Raw genomic sequence first — 19,645 nt, forward strand, 5'->3', positions numbered from 1 at the left:
AATTGTCCAATGCCTACAGGCATCCCTCTCAATTCTTCACAATCTTTCAGGTTCAAAACTTGAAGCCTCTCAAACTTGACAATGCCATCAGGCAGCTCTACCAGCTTCCTACAGTCTTCGAGGTTCAAAACTTAAAGCTTCTCCAACTTGCTAGTGCCTTCAGGTAGATTTACCAGTTCCCCACAATTTTCCAAGTTCAAAACATGAAGCTTCTCCAAGTTGTTAATGTCTTTAGGTAGCTCTACCAGCTGCACACAATATTCTAGGTTCAAAACTTGAAGCTTATCCAAATTTCCGATGCCTTTGGGCAACTCTACCAGCCTATAACAATTACGTAGACTCAAACATTGTAGATTTCTCAATTTTGTTATAACTACAGGTAGCTCCTTAATCTTGGTATGATCTAGTTTAAGAACTCTTAGCTTTTTATTTCTACCAATAGAATTTGGCAAGGCTGCAAGCTCCATGTACTGACAAAGATAAATGCTTGAAAGCATATTACAGTCACCAATTGAATCTGGTAAAAACTTTAGCTTCATACACCATGATAGGTTCAGTGTTCTTAACTTTTGCAGCTTACCAATAGATTTGGGCAACTCGAGAAGGCTACTACATTCTAGATGCAGAGCTTGCAGGCTCCAAATATCTGACATAGTTTCAGGGAGTGATTCACATTGCAATCTTGACATCTCAAGATATTTCAAATGTTTTGTCTGAAATATGGCAGTGAGCATTGTTGTCGATAGATTATTGTTTGCAATGATACTGCACAAGTGCTTTGCATTCTTGGCCTTGTTGAATATTATATCATCACAATCACCACCATCAACATATATAGCACGTGCATTCTTGAAAAACATTCTAGGCAAAGGTTTTTTTTGGCTGTTGAACTAAGGAAAAGTATTTGTGGTATTTTGTGGAACTGGTTGCATCCTTTGGCACATTAGTTGAAATTTGCTCATCCAAGATGAACTGGGCAAGATCATGAAGCAAATCATGCATCTCGCAACACACTCTCCCAAAATATTCCTTCACATCCTGGAGAAAAGAAACTTGCACAAGTGAATTGAAGCACTCGTCGCCAACATCCTCCAAGCAATTGTAACCATGAGTCAAACTAATCACATTGTGAGCAATCCATTGGTCAACCAATTGTTGTTTATCGAGCGGAAGGCCTTTAGGAAACAATGAACATATTGTGAAGCACCGTTTCAGATGGGATGGTAAATGGGAATAGCTCAACATCAAGCTTGCTAATACTCTATGCTCTTTATCCTCAGCATCTAGTAGATTACTGTCTCTCACGGCCTTCCATTGTTCTATACGTGTCTTGCCACGAAGGACATTTGCAAGAACTTTAATTGCAAGTGGAACCCCACCACATTTATTCACAATCTCTCTCCCAACTTCCAATAATTCAGAGTCCAAACCTTTTATGTCCTCACCAATGATCTGAGTGAACACAGTCCAGCTATCATCCTTAGACAAGGACAACAACTTCAACAGATCTGTTGATTCCACTGCTTCTGCAACATTTCTATTGCGACTTGTCAACAAAATACTACTTCCAGGTGCTCCTCTCTTTATATATAACATAAAATCTTCCCATTGACTTCGGCCCACAGTCCAGACATCATCTAATACAAGCAAATACCTCTTTCCAGTCAACATATCTGCTATAGTTTGAATTATGTTCTGTATGGAATGATGTTCAGATTTTTGATAAGTAATGGCTTCAAACATCTTCATCATAAGCTCTTAGACATCAAATTCTTGAGGCACATGAACCCATATTCTTACTTCAAAATGATCCTTTACGGTGTTACCATCACCGAAAACAAGGTTAGACAAGGCAGTTTTCCTAGAGCCACCAAGCCCAATTATGGAGACTATCTTGATTATCTGTTGGTTATTTTTGTCCACTAGTTTAGATATTATTTCATGCTTTTCTCGCTCACTTCCACATATTATTGATGCCACAGCAACATTTGGCACTGTTGGAATTGCCCGGGCAGTCCTGTTCATGTGTGGAACAGGATGACCTTCCGGCAAACTGTTTACTGTTGCACTGAAGTCAGTTCTTTGCTTCACTATTGCATCAAATCTCTTCTTTATAGCCTTGATCTTAAGGGCTGCCTTGAATTGAAACAGATATGATTTTGGTTTTGTGCAGAGACATTTTGACACAATATTGTTGGCAACTTCAGCTTCGTGCTTCTCAGCCTCTAGATGGAACTCATCAACAATATCATCAACGTCCTATGCGACGTGTTTCAATTGTCTGATGAAAAATTGATCATTATCCGTAGTTTTACATCCTGCTTTTTCTAGCCAGGAGCTGATATCCTCAAATCGAACCTTGAGATCCTGGAGATCCTTTGTCACACCCACTATAGAGCTGTACTGCTTCAACATCGATGGAGCTAACTTGTTTGCCAAAATTTTCAAAATTGCAGACACAGCAGCACCTTCGATACTGGCCATCATTTATTTTGAAAGTGTCACCTTTCCCAAAAATCCTGCAGACCAAATTGAACATGAGCTGCTACTTTTGAAACAAAAAAAAATGATCTGCAAAAACTAGCTGTACTCTCAATAAATTATGGGTTATGCATGTTCCAAACTAACTGAATCCTATGGCGCTTTTTTCATGCATGATTGTTTCTTTGTTATTTTGCTAACATGATGTATGACTGGCACCATCTGATACACCTATATGAAACAGTAGTTGATGACATTGATGTCTGACCTGGGAAAACAGGTAGACTGCTAGCCTGAAGCTGAGCTCTTTAGCCTTTTAGTCTTTGAGCTGCACAACTGTGGCCGCAAACAGTCTCGTCAAGCCTTCTTGTTCCTGTTATCACATGAAACAAGAAGCATTATATATACGAGGGGATTTCGTACTTTGGAGCATGTAAAAGAGAAAGGTAACAGTGTTTAAGATTAACGTACCATAGCCTCGATTCACAAAGGAGCAGATGAGGATCTCGAACAGATGGCTGATTAGTTCCTCAAGATGAACATACCATAGCCTCTAGCTCAGACGAATCAACTCTAATTACATTTATTTCCTACTTGTGATGTGTGACTTCTGAGTTCCTGGATTCAGTACCTAACAATAGGCAGGATAATAATACATTTTTATTTGCTGAAAACAGTTGCACTGAAAGCAGAAAGTGTGGATGTTGATGGTAATTGACGAACTTAACAGGAGTATGGATCGAGCAAGAAAAAAACAAAACAAAGGACTTGAGTAGTCTTTGGTTAGAACAAAACATATACTAGGATAGTAAGCTAGTTGCATGAGAGTAATTACTTTTTTAGTTACCCTCTGTCATGTAACTAACTAAGCCAGATTGCACTCGTCTTACTGGTCCTAGCTAAGTCGCAACAGGCTTAATAATCATAGTTGTAACCAGGGTATTGAAGCGGTTGCAATTGTGGTGTCAGGCCAATTGCAACTGAGCATATTCTCTAGTTGTAACTGGAATCGCTTTATTGGTCCTAGTTGCAACCGATTTAAAGATCCTAGTTGTAATTACGGCGGCAGTGAAGCGGTTGCAGTCACGCACGGGATCTGGCCAATTGCGACTGAGTATATTGCTTAGTTGTAATTGCAATCGCCTCGTCGGTCCTAGATGCAACGGTTTTAATGATCTAGTTGTAACTGGGACATTGAAATAGTTTGTAGTTGTGGATGAGAACAACTGCAACTGAACATCTTACTATTATTAATTGGAGATGAAAAGGATGCACGGCTTACGAAGCGCTCTAGAAAAAGAGAAAAAAGTCTAGAAAATTCCACAATAATCAGAAACATCTGGCCTTCTAATTATATCCATGATTATTAGTAGCCAAAGGTGACCCATCTCCCATCGCAATCAATCCATGCATCGATTCCTCATAGAGGATCATTTAAATTCTCTTTATATATTTTCCTTATTATTAACACACCTGCCACCACAGTCAATCCATGCATCGATTCCTCACAGAGGAACATTTAATTTTTACGTATTATTAAACCACCTCCCACCTCAATCAATTTATGCATCGATTGGAGGATCATTTATTTTTTTATTTTTTCTTATTATTAACCTATGTCCCACTGTATTCAACCTATAAATCCATACTTTTTGGAGGACCATTAAAAATCTTTTTTTCTATTTCTTCTTATTATTAACTTTCAATTAATCAAATGTTGGAGTACCAATTAAAGTTTTACTTTTTTGTTGTGGTACAACATCTAGCCAGTAATATTAAAATAATTAGTGAAAATACTCAATAAACATAATACATAAAATACTTAGAAAGAACGAAAAACACAACAAAATAAATATTATACATACAATTTTATTAGATATAATAGACAACCAAACATTGAATCAAATGTTAGTTGTGGTTTATAGTTTTAGACCGATAGAGTAAGTATTAAATATTTTAAAAAACATATATCTATAGAAATAATTATTGCATTCATTCTATTTTTAAACAAATTCACAAACAACCCTATAAAATAGAACTTAAAGAAGCACAGTAAATTTATATATTCAAATTATCTATATTATAAGAGATGATTTAAGGTAACCCCTTTAATTGTATTTGAATTACCCACTTACAATATGAAATATTATTTAAAACAACCCTAAAATCTACATGTAATTTTTCACACATGTTTAATTTCTTTAATATAATCTTATAAAGTTAAATAGAAAACCATATTATATATTATAGTAAATAATCTACACACCCAATATATTCATATAAATTAGACATCTATGTCATTTTAAAATTAAAAAACTACATCTACATTTACCAGTATTAGCTATTATTAGAAAATAGATAAATAGAAAGTAACTAAATTAACAAAAGTTTAAAAGGAAATCTGGATTCATACATCACCACAACAAGGATAAAAAAGTAGATGACATATTTAAACATAGATTTCAAGGTACTCCCTATGTTCCATGATAATTTATGTTTTAGAAATTCTCATACAGTTTAATTTAGTAAGGTTGAGTTAAGGCACATGTGTCCCCTTATTGACGTGTTACATATGTTGATCACTTTCCTTATGTTATTAATCTCCTAACTTTTAGTTCCTATGGACAAATTTTAAATCGTAAAATAATATGTTAAGGACACATTTTGATGGGTGAGAAACTATCAACGTAGATGATAAAAGTTATATAATTAATTATTAGTTTATCACAATCAATATAGAATACAAACTAAGAAAGCATTATTACAGTTAGAAAATGTGAGCGCGTGGATAGATGACAGAGAAAGAAAAAAACAAATATAAGTATTTTTATTAGTTGTATGTATTAAATTTATCCACAACCACCTAATTAATGTTTATATTTGTTATAGTTCTAGCCCGTGGAGGAGCACGGGTTGGTGGACTAGTATTGCCTAATTTTAAGTGAGTTACTTGCAACTATATGCACAGAAGAAATATAGACTAGTTGTAGCTAGCATACATGGGTCACACGATTTTCTGCCTATCTTTTTATGGCTGCAATAGGAGATTAAAAACTTGGCAAGTCTGTTTGTTTAGCTTGTACACAAAACGTAATTATTGCAACAGGCTGCCATGCAATAAGCACATGGGACCGATAAACGCATGCTGCGTGCGTCGCGCTTTGTGTTGCAGAGACAGACGTGCGTCCATGGGGACAGATGCTGGTCGGCTGGTGTTTTGTAGAGATGCGTGGTCAGCAGCAACAGAATCAGATGCGTGTACGCGCATTTTCTCATGCATATGTACATATGTATGTATGAGGAGATTTAGGACTTTTGAGCATGTCAAATAGAAAAGTAACGGTGTTTAAGATTAACATACCGTAGCTTCAACTCACAAAGCAATTGAATAGGATCTTGTGCTGTAATTATGATTTATGCCTTTTGAGCTTTCAGCCTTCCGTAGATGAGAATTGGGAGAACGATGTGGTCGATTAGTCTCTGAAGATAAATAGCCTCTAGCTTAGAAGAACCAAGCATTATCACGTAAGTTTCCTACTTGTGATGTATGACTTGTGAGTATCCTGCCTTCAGTACCTGACAATAGCCACCAGATCAATAATCATTAGTGTTTGTTTGCTGAAAATAGTTGCATTCAGAGCAGAAGGTGTCAATGTTGATTGTTAATTGATGAACCTCAATGGAGTATGGAGCAAGAAAAACTAAACAGAGGACTTGAGCTGTCCTTGGTTAGAACAGAAGATGTACCAGCTGAGCTCAAACGTATTCGTCCTCTCCTCTGGCTACGTATTGTACTTATGATATATGACTTCTGATTTTCCTGCCCCTAGTACCTGATAATGGGCAGAACAATCACCAGTTTTGTTTGCTCAAAACAGTTGCAGCGAAAGCAGAATGTGTATATTCATTGATCGTGGGAGAAGAAATCGACCAACTTTGCTGGAGAAAGAAAAAATGAACAGAGGACTTGAGATGTCATTGATTAAAACAGATAAACATGTACCAGGAGCTCAGATCTGCTGCTTCTGGCTGTGCCACCTGCAATCGCCAGATGTATTCCTCCAATATGGATATACTCTTATATATGTACTGTCTTTGGATCTTAAGAAAACCCAAGCATGTGTTTAACGTCTATATATATTTTAATCGAACCAAGCAACATAGGTGTACGTTTACAACGTACGAAATTCAAGTTTTTTAAACGTATGTTTTTATAAGCACATGTATTTGTACCAGTCAAATAATGTAAGTTTGTTACGAGATCAATAGTCTATTATCTCAAGATGTGCCACGGAATGTTTTGTGAAAATTTAATTTGTAGATGGCTCGTCGGTGGATGTATACCATGAAAAGGACGGAGAGGGCTTTCCGTGTTGAATTGGATAAATTCATTGATGTTGCGAAGATGGATGCGAGGATCAAGGGGGTTTCCGGTATATGTTGCCCTTATAGGAAGTGTAAAAATCTGAAGGTCTGGGCAGACGCAGTCACCATCAGGTCACACGTGATCATTGAAGGATTTGTTGATGACTACTCCACTTGGATCCATCATGGAGAGCATGACACTCCTTCGGAACTACCAGTAACCGATCAAGGAACATACGGGTTTATAGGATGTGGAGATGCGGATGATAGTGAAACATTCTTTGATGCCGACCTTCACATGACGTGTTCTCATGTTGATGGAAATGATGACGGCGGTGGTGGATACATAAGCATACCTTCGGGGAGTTTAGAAGGCCAATATGGTGATGATGATAGTGATGCAGATGAGCTGGAACAAATGCTGAAGCACTTTAAGGTGGATGTCCTTATTGGGAGCGCGAAAGGGTTAGAGCATTTCAAGGTGGTAGAGGATGCTGCACACCATAGCATGTACGAGAAAGGGGGTGTCCAACTCATTGGTCTGAGCTACGGTTTGTACTCGAGCTGTTGATTCTGAAGGCCAAGTACGGATGGTCTGACTCTAGCTTCAACGATCTGATGAAACTCTTATCCTGGTTGCTTCCGAAGCCTAACTTTGTGCCTGAGAACATGTACCAGGCAAAGAAGATTATTAGCCCATTCACAATGGGAATTGAGAGAATACATGCCTGCCCGAACTACAGGATACTATATCGAGGGGAAACATTTGGGAAACTAGAGAAATGTCCAACATGTGGCACTAGTTGTTACAAGCAGAATGACATTTACAAGGACGATGATCAAGCATCCTCCAAAAGGAAGAAGAGGAAGAAAAAGTGTGTGCCTGAACCTTCCGAAGAAGATACATGCTTAGGCATAGACGTGAACAAGAGGAGATTCCCCAAATTGGTTATGTGGTACCTCAATCCAATCGACCGCTTAAGGCGTATGTTTGCAAACCTTCGAGAAGGAAAGCTAATGTGTTGGTGGCATGAAGAGCGGATTCAAGACGAGGGTAAGCTTTCACACCCAGCCGATGGCACGCAGTGGAAAAGGTTTGACGAGATGTACCCCGAGTTTGCGAATTACCCAAGGAATGTGAGGTTTGCACTAAGGACAGACGGAATGAATCCTTTTGGGGAAAGAAACAGCATACACAGCACATGGGCAGTTATATTGACCATATACAACCTACCGACCTGGCTTTAACAGAAGAGGAAGTACATAATGTTGTGTATTCTGATACAAGGGCCGAAACAACCGGGCATTGATATAGATGTCTTCCTTGAGCCATATGAAGCTTTGGAATGAGGGTGTGTGAATGTGGGACGAGTATGCTAAGGACCACTTCACATGCAGAGGAATTATAATCGTTACCATTAATGACTACCCTGCATTGTTCTCGATCTCTGGACAGATCAAAGGAAGACGGGATGTTTAGTATGGCTGGATGGCACGATGTTTGTATACCTGGATGGTTCAAAAAAAATTTGTGTATCTGAAGTACCGCCGGTTCCTTGTTGAAAGGCACAAATACTGCAGGAAGGCGTTTTACGCCCTCTTTGATGGTAAGGCAGAGTCAGGTTCAATACCAATAAGAAAACACAACAGCAAATATGTTTTTGATATGGTAAGGAAGATAAACATCAGCTATGGCAAGAAGATCAAGATAACTAAAGCCCCTATAGAGGGCATGCCTTTCAAGAAGGTGTCAATGTTCTTTAAGTATTTGCCATACTGGAAGGACTTGGAGGTTCCACATGCCATCGATGCTATGCACATAAAGAAGAACATGTTCGATAGCACTATTTGTTTGTTGATGGATGTAAAAGGCAAGACAAAGGATGGCTTGAGGTCACGTTGAGACCTCGTGGAACATGCGAATGGGAAAATTATGCTGCCAGCCGCTAGCTACAACCTGACATTAGGAGAGAAAAGGGAACTTTGCCTATGTCTACGTCGTCTAAAAGTGCCAACCGGGCTGTCATCTAAAATAAAGAAGCTAGTATCCATGAAAGATTTATCGCTAAGTGGATACAACGCTCACGATTGTCACATGATGCTAATGGTATTCCTCGCGGTTGCTATAAGGGTTGCCATGCCTGCGTTTGTGCGTATGGTAATAACTCGGATGGTCTACTTCTTTAGCAAAATCTCACAAAAGGAAATTCGTTTAGATGAATTGGATTCACTGCAATAGTTCTGCATGGAGACTATGGCCTAGCTAGAGATGTGTTTTCCTCCATCACTTTTCAACATAATGCCACACCTCATGGTACATATGGTCGACCAGATCCGTGCACTTGGTCCTACCTACTTACATGCTGGCTTTGTGTCCTTTTGCACAGGTCAGGACATGGCAGGCATACGATATTAATGGGTATACATTCTACACATTTGCCAAGGATAAGAAAAGTGTCTGCCAAAACAGTGGAGTTCGGATAGACGCCATCGATGACACGACGGGAAACAAGGTCATATTTTGGCCTTATAGAGGACATATGGGAGCTTGACTATGGAAGGACCATTCAGATTCCTGTGTTTAGGTGCCAATGGGTCAAACACCCACAAGGTGTAGAGGTGGACAACTACGGCCTGACGATTGTTGACCTGGCCAAAGTTGGCTACAAAGATGACCCTTGGGTACTCGCCAAATGAGTTGCACAGGTTGTATATGTCCTCGACCCAAGCCAGAAGATCGAGAAGCACATAGTTGCCTCGGACAAACAGACTATTATCGGGGTTGATGGTGTGAACGATGTGGAGGCCTTCAATGACTATGATGACATGCAGGTCTTCACAGATCTACCAACCAAGATCAAGATTGTAGAAGCAAGCATAAAGGATGTTAAACCATGGTCATGGCTAGATGGAGAGACATGATTTGTAACCGCCTAATGCACTATTGTTATTTAATTTCACATTGTAACCTTTGCACGTCAAATATTTTGAGTTTGATCAAAATTTGTCTTTTGTTTTTCAAAAACAAGTAAATATTAAAGGAGTAAATATAAAAAAGGATGTAACAAGTAAATATAAGATAATTATGTATAAAAGAAGTAAATAAAAGACAATATAAAACAAGAAAATATGAAAAGGAGTAAATATAAAATAAGGGAAATAACAAGTAAATATAAGATAATTATGTATAAAAGAAGTAAATAAAAAAATATATAAAACAAGAAAATATGAATAAGTAAATTATAAATTATAAATAAATTAGCAGCAGCAGTTGACGCTATCCACCGCGGTTGCTAAGTGACTTAGCAGCAGCGGTTGGAAAGTCCACCGCTGCTGCTAACTATGGGCAGCCGGCCCCACTCCACTTATCAGCAGCGGTGGACAATTTATCCACCGCTGCTGCTATATGTTAGCAGCAGCGGTGGATTACGTTCACCGATTCTGATAGTGTCCCAGATTTTTTTCAACATCGATTTTAGTTTTTAAACAGTGTTCTTGTGACCCTCCACCAAAAGTTGTTTTGGTTTTTTGCTCCTCTTGGGCCTATAAATACCCTCCAGTGCCCCCACCTCTTGCCAAGCTACATCAGTAGAAACAATGCCTCACATATTCTTCTCCTCCTTCCTTGCCTTTCTGCTTATTGGGATAGGTTGCATGTAATGCAAACTCCAAGTTGTGGAAAAATCCTAATCTCTCGCCGGATGCAACTATTCCGGTGGGAGTTCCAGGTTGTGGAAAAATCCTAATGGATTTATTCCATAACCAGTTGCCTTGCAGCTGCCCTACCCTCCTTTATAGAACTTGCAGGTGGTGTACATCTCAGCTAATATGAGTCCTACCCACCGGCTGAGAAAATACTCACTGAGGTGTACACCACCTGCAAGTTCTACAAAGGCGGTTGCAAATCCATCAAGTTAGTGGATAAATTGTGTGTATGTTGACATTTTTTTATAGTTGTGGAGAAAATGCTTGCTGAGATGACTATAACATGAGTGCATGGCAAATGTGTTCTTGTTGTTTAAGGTATGATATTGCAAGAATATATAAAAGTAGAGGGGTAAATAGAAGAACTAAATATAAAAGAAATAAATAGAAGTAAAGGAGTAAATAGAAGAATTAAATATAGAAGAAATGTATTCTTGATGCAGGTTGGAGAAATGTATTATAGAATAAATATAATAAGTATAAGGCACTTAGCAGCAGCGGTTGGAAAAATTCACCGCTGCTGGTAAGTGAGGGTGGCCGGACCCACTCCATTAGCAGCAGTGGTGGACATTTACTACCGCTGCTGCTACGAGACTTAGCAGCAGCGGTTGGAAAGGTGCACCGCTGCTGCTAACTGTGGGCGGCCGGCCCCACTCCAGTTAGCAGCAGCGGTTGACCCTATCCCTAAAATCCACATATTGCCGGTGTTTCTTTCATATGGCTTCCACACACCACCTGGGTCACTTGTGAAGTTAGCCTCATCGTCTAAGTTTCAACGTGATACATAGTTCACTTTATCCTTTTCATGTGGGGGCTTGCTATTATCTTAGTATAGCATATTTATTGAACTAGAGAACTTATTTGCATTTTTTTGTTAACACTACAATATTTTATGAATTTAATTGTATTTTTGATGATTTACTGCAAAAAGAAATTAATAATACACAAATAGCCTCGGAAAATAAATATATTTTGTGGAGGGGTATCATATGTCCATATAGCATCCCAAAAAGTTTGGACAAGAAAATCCATATGTTGCCGGTGTTTCTTTCATATGGCTTCCACTGGCCACGTGGATTACTTGTGAAGTTAGCCTCATCGTCTAAATTTCAACGTGATACATAGTTCACTTTATCCTTTTCATGTGGAGGCTTGATATTACCTTAGTATAGCATGTTTATTGAACTAGATAACTTATTTGCATTTTTTGGTCAATACTACAATATTTTATGAATTTAATTGCATTTTTAATGATTTACTGCAAAAAGAAATTAATAATACACAAATAGCCTCGGAAAATAAATATATTTGGTGGAGGGGTAACATATGTGCTCCATGAAACATCTCAATTAATAATGCAATACACAACGTTTCTGTATATGTATAAATCACTAATAATGTTTGCTTTATCAACTATTAATTCCCGAAAATCCCTATGTATTGTTGGCCCCTAACTGAAAGGCATCTTATGAACGTTGTGGCCGACCTCTGCCGTTTCACAATGCACGAAGTATGCAACCGGCAAGGTCGGTTCTTTGATCCAGAGTCATACCTAACACGCGACGACAAATTCAAACGGCTTATCGACTGGGAGCACCATTCATTTTAATGAACTTGTATTAATTATTTCTGTGCAGCCTTCTGTGCATATATTGTATGTTTGTATATATGTGTAAATATATATATGTATATCTGGTGAAGCTGGATGTATATAGGATAACAAATGTGTGTTAACTTTGTCACAGCTTTATTATCGCATGTGTTAGAGAAAAAGCAACGAAAATGCATTTCAATTATATATTCGAGGTGTGCTACAATACCGGTGATCCCATTTTGTTGATGTGTTTCGAAAATACTAAATATCTGCATTTCAAATCAAACGGCAAATGCTATCACAAATAGCGGGAACCAAATGCTTTTAAAATGGCGGGAAACATAAACAGAGCAGGACATTCAAATGTTGCGCCAATATTCAAACATTAGCAGAGGCGGTGGAAAATTCATTACACTGCCTCTGCTACAGAGTTAGCAGAGGCGGTGGGTTGTACCCACCGCCTCTGCTAGACCAAATAGCAGAGACGGTGCACAGAGTCCACCGCCTCTGCTAAGTACATAGCAGAGGCGGTTCGAATCACTGCTGCTGCTAGCTTCGGGTTAGTAGCAACACTAGCGCAGCAGCGGATCTTTCCACCGCCTCTGCTGTGGCCTCTGGGACCGCCTCTGTAGTGCGTTTGTGTACTAGTGGCACTCTCGCCCTCCACAATGCTGGAGATTATTTTAACTTGTATGTTTTATGTTTGGCTTGCACTAGACCGTCGATCTAGGCTCTCGCACGGGTTGGATTCTTTAGAAACAGGTATGCCCACAAATCCAACGCAACATACGCATCTCCGCAACACTTAGTTGTTGAATATGTCTTCTTTTAGTGAGCCAACACTCTGCATAGTACAACATCGCAGGTCTAATAGCCGTCCTATAGAACTTGCCTTTTAGCTTTTGTGGTACCCTCCTGTCACATAGAACATCAGATGCTTGACGCCATTTCATCCATCCTGCTTTGATTCTATGGCTCACATCTTCATCGACATCCCCATCTTTTTGTAGCATCGATCCCAAGTATCAAAAAGTATCCTTCTTGGGCACTACCTAACTTTCCAAACTCACATCTCCTTCCTCTTGTCTAGCAGTAACGAAGTCACATCTCATATATTCAGTTTTAGTCCTACTAATTCTAAAACCTTTCGACTCTAGAGTCTGCTGCCACAACTCTAGTTTCCTATTTACTCTTGCTTGGCTTTCATCCACTAGTACTACATCATCAGCAAACAACATGCACCATGGGATATCTCCTTGTATATCCCTTGTGACCTCATCCATCACCAAGGCAAAAAGGTAAGGGCTCAAAGCTGATCCTTGATGTAGTCCTATGTTGATTGGGAAGTCACTTGTGTCACTGTCATTTCTTCGAATACTAGTCACAACATTGTTGTACATGTCTGTAAGGAAAATGGACCCCTACCCATTATACCTTAAAGGTTTTGGGGTTTGATGACAACATTAACCAATGGGACTAAGATTGTGTCATGTTGTATGTGATTAAGTCCCAGGGATGAAGATGATGGCTTGGTGTGTAAAACACCTCATTGAAGGCATCAAAAGGCTATAGAAGAGGTACAAGTGAAGACTAAGCAAAGACCCAAGTCACGGCAAAGAAATACGGTGAGAGGACAAAGCTGCAGAATCAACTTTCACACGACGGACGGTCCGCCGTGTAACGGTGGACGGTCTGGCGTCCACGGACCTGCGGCTGCATGGCATCCGACAACAGCCCGGCGACAAAGTCTACAAAAGACGGACGGTCCAGCGTGCAATGCTGGACGGTTCGTCACTACACAACGGACTACAGCGGCCGAGAACGCGAAGGAAGGAAGGAGCGGCTAAGTTACACACGACGGACGGTCCATCGCTACACGATGGATGACAAGGAATGAGAGATATTCAAGACAGCAGGCAAAGCAACTCTACACGACGAACGGTTAGGACTTTATGATTTTCCCCCCCCTCTTAGGCGTCCGGTTCACTTTCAATGTCCTTAATGAAGGCCACATACTTTGTTAGGACTTTATGATTTTCCAAAGCCCACCGCATAACCTTCCTTGGTATCTTATCATAAGCCTTCTCTAAGTCTATGAAAACCATGTGTAGGTCTTTCTTTGGCTCCCTATGCCGCTCCATAACTTGTCTTAAAAGAAAAATTGCTTCTATGGTTGATCTCCCTGGCATGAACCCAAATTGGTTCATGGTAATACACATCAATCTTCTCAAACGATGCTCTATAACTCTCTCCCATAGCTTCATCATATGGCTCATCAGCTTAATCCCTCTGTAGTTAGTGCAGCTTTTGATATCTCCCTTGTTCTTGACGATTGGTACTAATATACTTCTCCTTCACTCTTTGGGAATCTTGTTCGATCGCACAATCTGGTTAAAAAGCTTTGTTAGCCAAACAATAGCTATATCTCCTAGGCATCTCCACACCTCAATTGGGACCGCACCAGGGCCCAGTGCCTTGCCCCCTTTCATCCTTTTTATGGCTTCTCTAACCTCAAACTCTTGAATCCTACGCACAAAGTGTCTATTGCCATCATCAAAGGAGTCGTCCAACTCAATGGACGTGCTCTCACTCTCCCCATTGAACATGTTATCAAAGTACTCACGCCAGTTTGATGTCCTCCTCCGTAACCAAGAGTTGATCCCTTGCATCCTTAATACACTTGACTTGATTGAGGTCCATTATCTTCCTATCACGAACCCTAGCCATCTTGTAAACGTCCTTCTCTCCTTCCTTTGTACTCAGCCTTTGGTAAAGGTCATCATATGCTCTGCCCTTTGCCTCACTCACTACTCGCTTTGCAAACTTCTTTGCCACCTTGTACCTCTCTATGTTATCTGTACTCCTATCATAGAACACACATTTGTATCGCTCTTTCTTCTCCTTAAGGGCCTTTTGTACATCCTCGCTCCACCACCAAGTCTCTTTAGTTGCACCTTTGCTCCCTTTGGTAACACCAAGCACTTCCGCAGCCACCTTCCTAATGCAAGTTGCCATCTTCTTCCACGTGTTGTTTGCATCTTCCCCTTCTTCCCAAGAGCCCTCCGTGATAACCCTTCTCTTAAAGTCTTCCGACGCCGCCTCTTTTAGTTTCCACCACTTCGTTCTCACGGCTTTGACTTGTTCATCCCATCAGGTACATAGACGAAAGCGGAAATCAGCCACACGAGCTTGTGTTGAGAGACAACACACTCTCCCGGTATTACCTTACAATCCAAGCATGTCCTCTTATCCTCTCTTCTTTTGAGAATGAAGTCAATCTGACAAGCGCGATGGCCACTACAGAAGGTCACCTCCCTAAAGAAGTTGTTGGCTACCATCAGATTGTAAGCTATAGCAAAGTCTAAGACTTCCTCTCCCTCCCGATTCCTACTACCATACCCAAACCCTCCATGTGCCACCTCGTAACTTGCATTAGACAACCCTACATGGCCATTGAGATCTCCTTCTATGAAAAGCTTCTCACTGGTGGGTACCGCTCTAACCAAGCTATCTAGGTCATCCCAAAACTGCCTCTTTGTACTCTCATCATGGCCTACCTGGGGAGCATACGCACTTATAACGTTGAAGACTAAGTCACCAACAACAAGCTTGACTAGGATGATCCTACCCCCCAGCCTCTTGACGTCCACCACTCCATTTTTCAGACTCTTGTCAATCAAGATGCCCACTCCATTTTTGTTTGCAACTGTTCCTGTGTACCAAAGCTTGAAGCCTGTGTTCTCCACCTCCTTCGCTTTCTGACCCTTCCATTTCGTCTCCTGGACGCATAGGATATTTACACGTCTCCTAATCGCTGTGTCAACTAACTCTCTTAACGTACCTGTGAGGGACCCTACATTCCAGCTACCTAGATGGATCCTAGTTGGCACGACTAGCTTCCTTACCCCTCGCACTAGCCGAGTCAGGTGCGAAGGCCCTTGCTCATTTAGCACTACACCCAAGAGACGATGTAGCGCGCCACTGAGGAAGCGACGACCCGATCCTTGCCCACTTAACACCGTGTCCAGATCACGATACGGCGCGGCACCAAGGGGGTGACGGCCCGGCCCTTGCTCATTTAACACCATACCCGGGTTGCGATATGGCGCGCAGCTAAGAGGGTTACGCCCCAATGGTTTTCTCTTGGGTTTCATCTCCATAAGAGTAGCAGGGTTCTACATTGGCTCGCCACGCCTAACACAACCCTCCTCCTTTATCCGGGCTTGGGACCGGCATTGTTGAAACATCGTTGAAACAACACGGCAGAGATAAAATAAAGGCTTCAACGGTTTCAAAAAATTAGATTGTGAAGGAAATGATCAGATAGAGCTAATACAGTTTGAACCATCATGGTGGCCAATAAAACCAATAGGGAAAAAATTTGATCATCACACCATCTCCTCACAGAAAAAACAGCACTGCTACATACAAAAAGTAGAACCAGGACCAAAGAAAAAAGCTCACCCAGAATTCAGTATACAAACACGGCACACAAGCAGAAAGATTGAGAGACTGAAGAGTTGTGACTCATCTGCATACATCAACAGCAGTCTTCCCACTCATAGGAGAAGCAGGAAAAGGGAAGAAAGATTTCAAACAAGGTGCACTAGCACGAACTTGAAGGATCGTCCAACTAATTAGTGCACTGACGTAGCTATTCGTAGTAGTTAATAGTTGTGCACTTGTGCTAGCTCCTGATTGTGTGTTGTCCATTCAAATGATAATAAGTATATACTAGAAACACAGCGCGGCTTTGCCGCACCCTCAATGGAGTTGACCAGTACACTATGTCAATATTAGCAAGATCAAACATATTAATCCCACTTGGCAGCTGTTGGAGCTCCGTTTTTCTTGTTCTGCCTTGTAAATTTTACCTTCGCCCCTCTGGGCGTTTCCTACTTTTCAATATAACATGCAGCTCTCCTGCAGGTTCATTAAAAAAACAGATTAATCCCATGTTTTAATGGTTCCATAGCCTATTCTGAGTATATAGTTAGCTGTTGCATACGTAGGATGATCATATTGCAAAAGGACAATGTTGTGTAATAATAAAAAAGGTAAATTTGTCACCTGAGTTAAAATCTGATGGCCAGCTTAAGATTTGGGTCAGAAAATTCCGTCTTGTGCATTGTTATTGTTCTGGAGGAACTCGATGTTTCATTAGAGTATTGTTCCTAGTATGGAAGCATTTGCCTAGATCCAGCATTCAAGTGCACTTGTTGGCCTATCTCGCCCGACCCCTAGCAAGAAAATGTGTCTATCAAAGTGAAGTACCAGAGTGAACCAATCCATGATAATATAAAGATTAACTATCACAATGCTATGATGGCACCAAAATGCTAAGCAACATGCTACATGTATAGAACTATAGATGGCACTCAATCAGGTGGTCTTCTTCTGCTCAGTTGTTTGATATCTTTGGGATCAGCTTGCATGCTCTGAAAGTTACAGTATAGTAGGAAGTATAGATCATAAGGTAAAATAGCAATAAAATTTTTAATTTGTGATACTTAGCCCACTCATTTTTGCATAAGGACAATACAAAGCATTGTAGCATTAAGATTCAAATCACAGTGAATCAGTGATGCTTTAGCATCAAAGGGTTAACAGACAGGAAAGTATGAAGAACTGATTCGGGGGAGAGTATAAGCAAAAGTAGCTTACTCGTTGTCATAGTTTGTGCCTGGACAGTCAGCCTTTGTGCATGTATCTTTGGAATAATGAAAATTCAGTACTGGCAGATTCCTTATCATATTGTCCCACTAGTATCTTTGTGATGTTATGAAGGCATAGAGATTTATTTATTGTTTCTTTTCTTTAACTTCAACATGGCTCATGTTGTCCAATGCACGCTGGTACTGTGACCAATATTGCCTGAACACACTAGTATTATGGCCAACTATGAACATGAGAAAAATTACAATGCAAAACTCTCAAATAAGATTTATAGTTTACATGTGTTAGCTAGGAGTACTCAGTTTTAGTTTGTATGTTTGGAAAAAATCAATCTTTTTGTTCAGGCAATTCCCTATTATTTTGAAAGAATGTTGTTTGACAGTTCAGGGTGGAAGCTCATTTAGCAAGGTAATATACAATGTAATCGTAGTCTTCAGTTGGCCTTGCACAACGGACAACGAGATGCAAGCGACTACTAATTTACAATTAAAGTACCAGAAACGCTAACAAAGGTCGTACAAGTAGGGTAGCCTTTGTTACCTATTCCATGTTTGAATTTCAGTACCTTGTGAAGCATATTAAGTCTACGGATATTAAAAATAGTAGCATAGCATTGTCCACTGAAATCACTGGATCAAAATATAAGGCCATTATACCTAGAAATAATTTTTGCCTAAAGGAATAGCGAGTGGCTCAAGTAATCAGTGGACCGGTTCTGCCTACTTACTGGACAAATAAAGCCTTGATCACTGCGATCTAAACGGACATATTATTAGTCGACATTCTGTCGAACACATGCAGCGTGTGTTAGACATTTGGCAAGCTAGCAAATCTATGACAGTAGGTGTGCGCCGAAGACAGTGCTGCTGTTACTATCCAGGCAGCTGCCCAGGCGCCAGGAGGACCCGCGGAGCACCGGCCTTCTTCGTCGCTCGGCGCTCGCACCTTGCTCTTCACCAGCGTGTGGACAGCTTGGCGCCTCCACGGGCAGTGGGATGAGGGTGCCAAACGACGGTTGCTCTGGCGCAGGTGGGGGGGGGGTGGCGCCGGTGGAGCCGAGGGAGGAGGCAAAGCCCGGCCCTGTGGCGCAGCGTCCCGAGCACGGGCCCCGTAGCCGGGAGCAGTGGGATGTGACGAGGGGTTCTGCGGGCGTTGGAGGGGTGCGATAGGAAGGGGGATGGCGCCGCATGTCCGGCGCCGTGGGTCCTATGGGTGGCTGCAGTGCCCTCGTCCTCTCCTTGCTATAGCCTATAGGTAACAAGCATAACCATACTAGATAGACTAGCCAAGAGTATTCGCATTCTTATGACACCAGCCGATCAACCCGTGACAGTGCATTGGTTAGTTTTTGTAACGTGAAATAATTAGTTTTTTGGGGTATGATGATACATTGAATGTAATATTTTAGCTTCCTTTGGACGAAAATTGAGGTGAAAAGACAAGCAGATAAGATTGATAAAGAGTAAAATACATCTCCGGTCCCTAAACTTGTCACGCTGTGTCATCCCGGTCCCCGAACTCTGAAAGTAGCTGATTGGGTCCCTAAACTCAGTTCGGGTCTCAACGAGGTCCAAACGGGTATGCCACCTTGGACTGTCATGTGGGACCCCCACGCACACCCTCCTCTTCCCCCCACCAATCCCCTATCTTTTCCTCCCGAATCCATTCGTTCCTCTTTGAACAGACTTCGGCGGCCGTCAAACTGTGTGGCCGTCGCCTTCTTCTTTTGTTCCTATGCTCCCAGACACCCATGGCTTTCGGATGTGAGCACCACGAGGGGGAGGACTACGGCGGCCACCATGGGAGAGGTCCGACGGCTGCAGG

General features: G+C 41.0%; 1 non-coding gene across 1 annotated transcript; it reads right to left on the bottom strand.

Moving 5' to 3' along the window:
- Positions 1–16,458: 16,458 nt before the first annotated feature.
- On the bottom strand, positions 16,459–16,544 carry LOC120694403. Its single transcript, XR_005683476.1, has one exon. It is a non-coding gene; the product is annotated as a small nucleolar RNA Z102/R77 (small nucleolar RNA).
- Positions 16,545–19,645: the final 3,101 nt, after the last annotated feature.

The sequence above is a fragment of the Panicum virgatum genome, unplaced genomic scaffold (assembly GCF_016808335.1).
Source record: "Panicum virgatum strain AP13 unplaced genomic scaffold, P.virgatum_v5 scaffold_5569, whole genome shotgun sequence".
NCBI classification, from domain to species: domain Eukaryota; kingdom Viridiplantae; phylum Streptophyta; class Magnoliopsida; order Poales; family Poaceae; genus Panicum; species Panicum virgatum.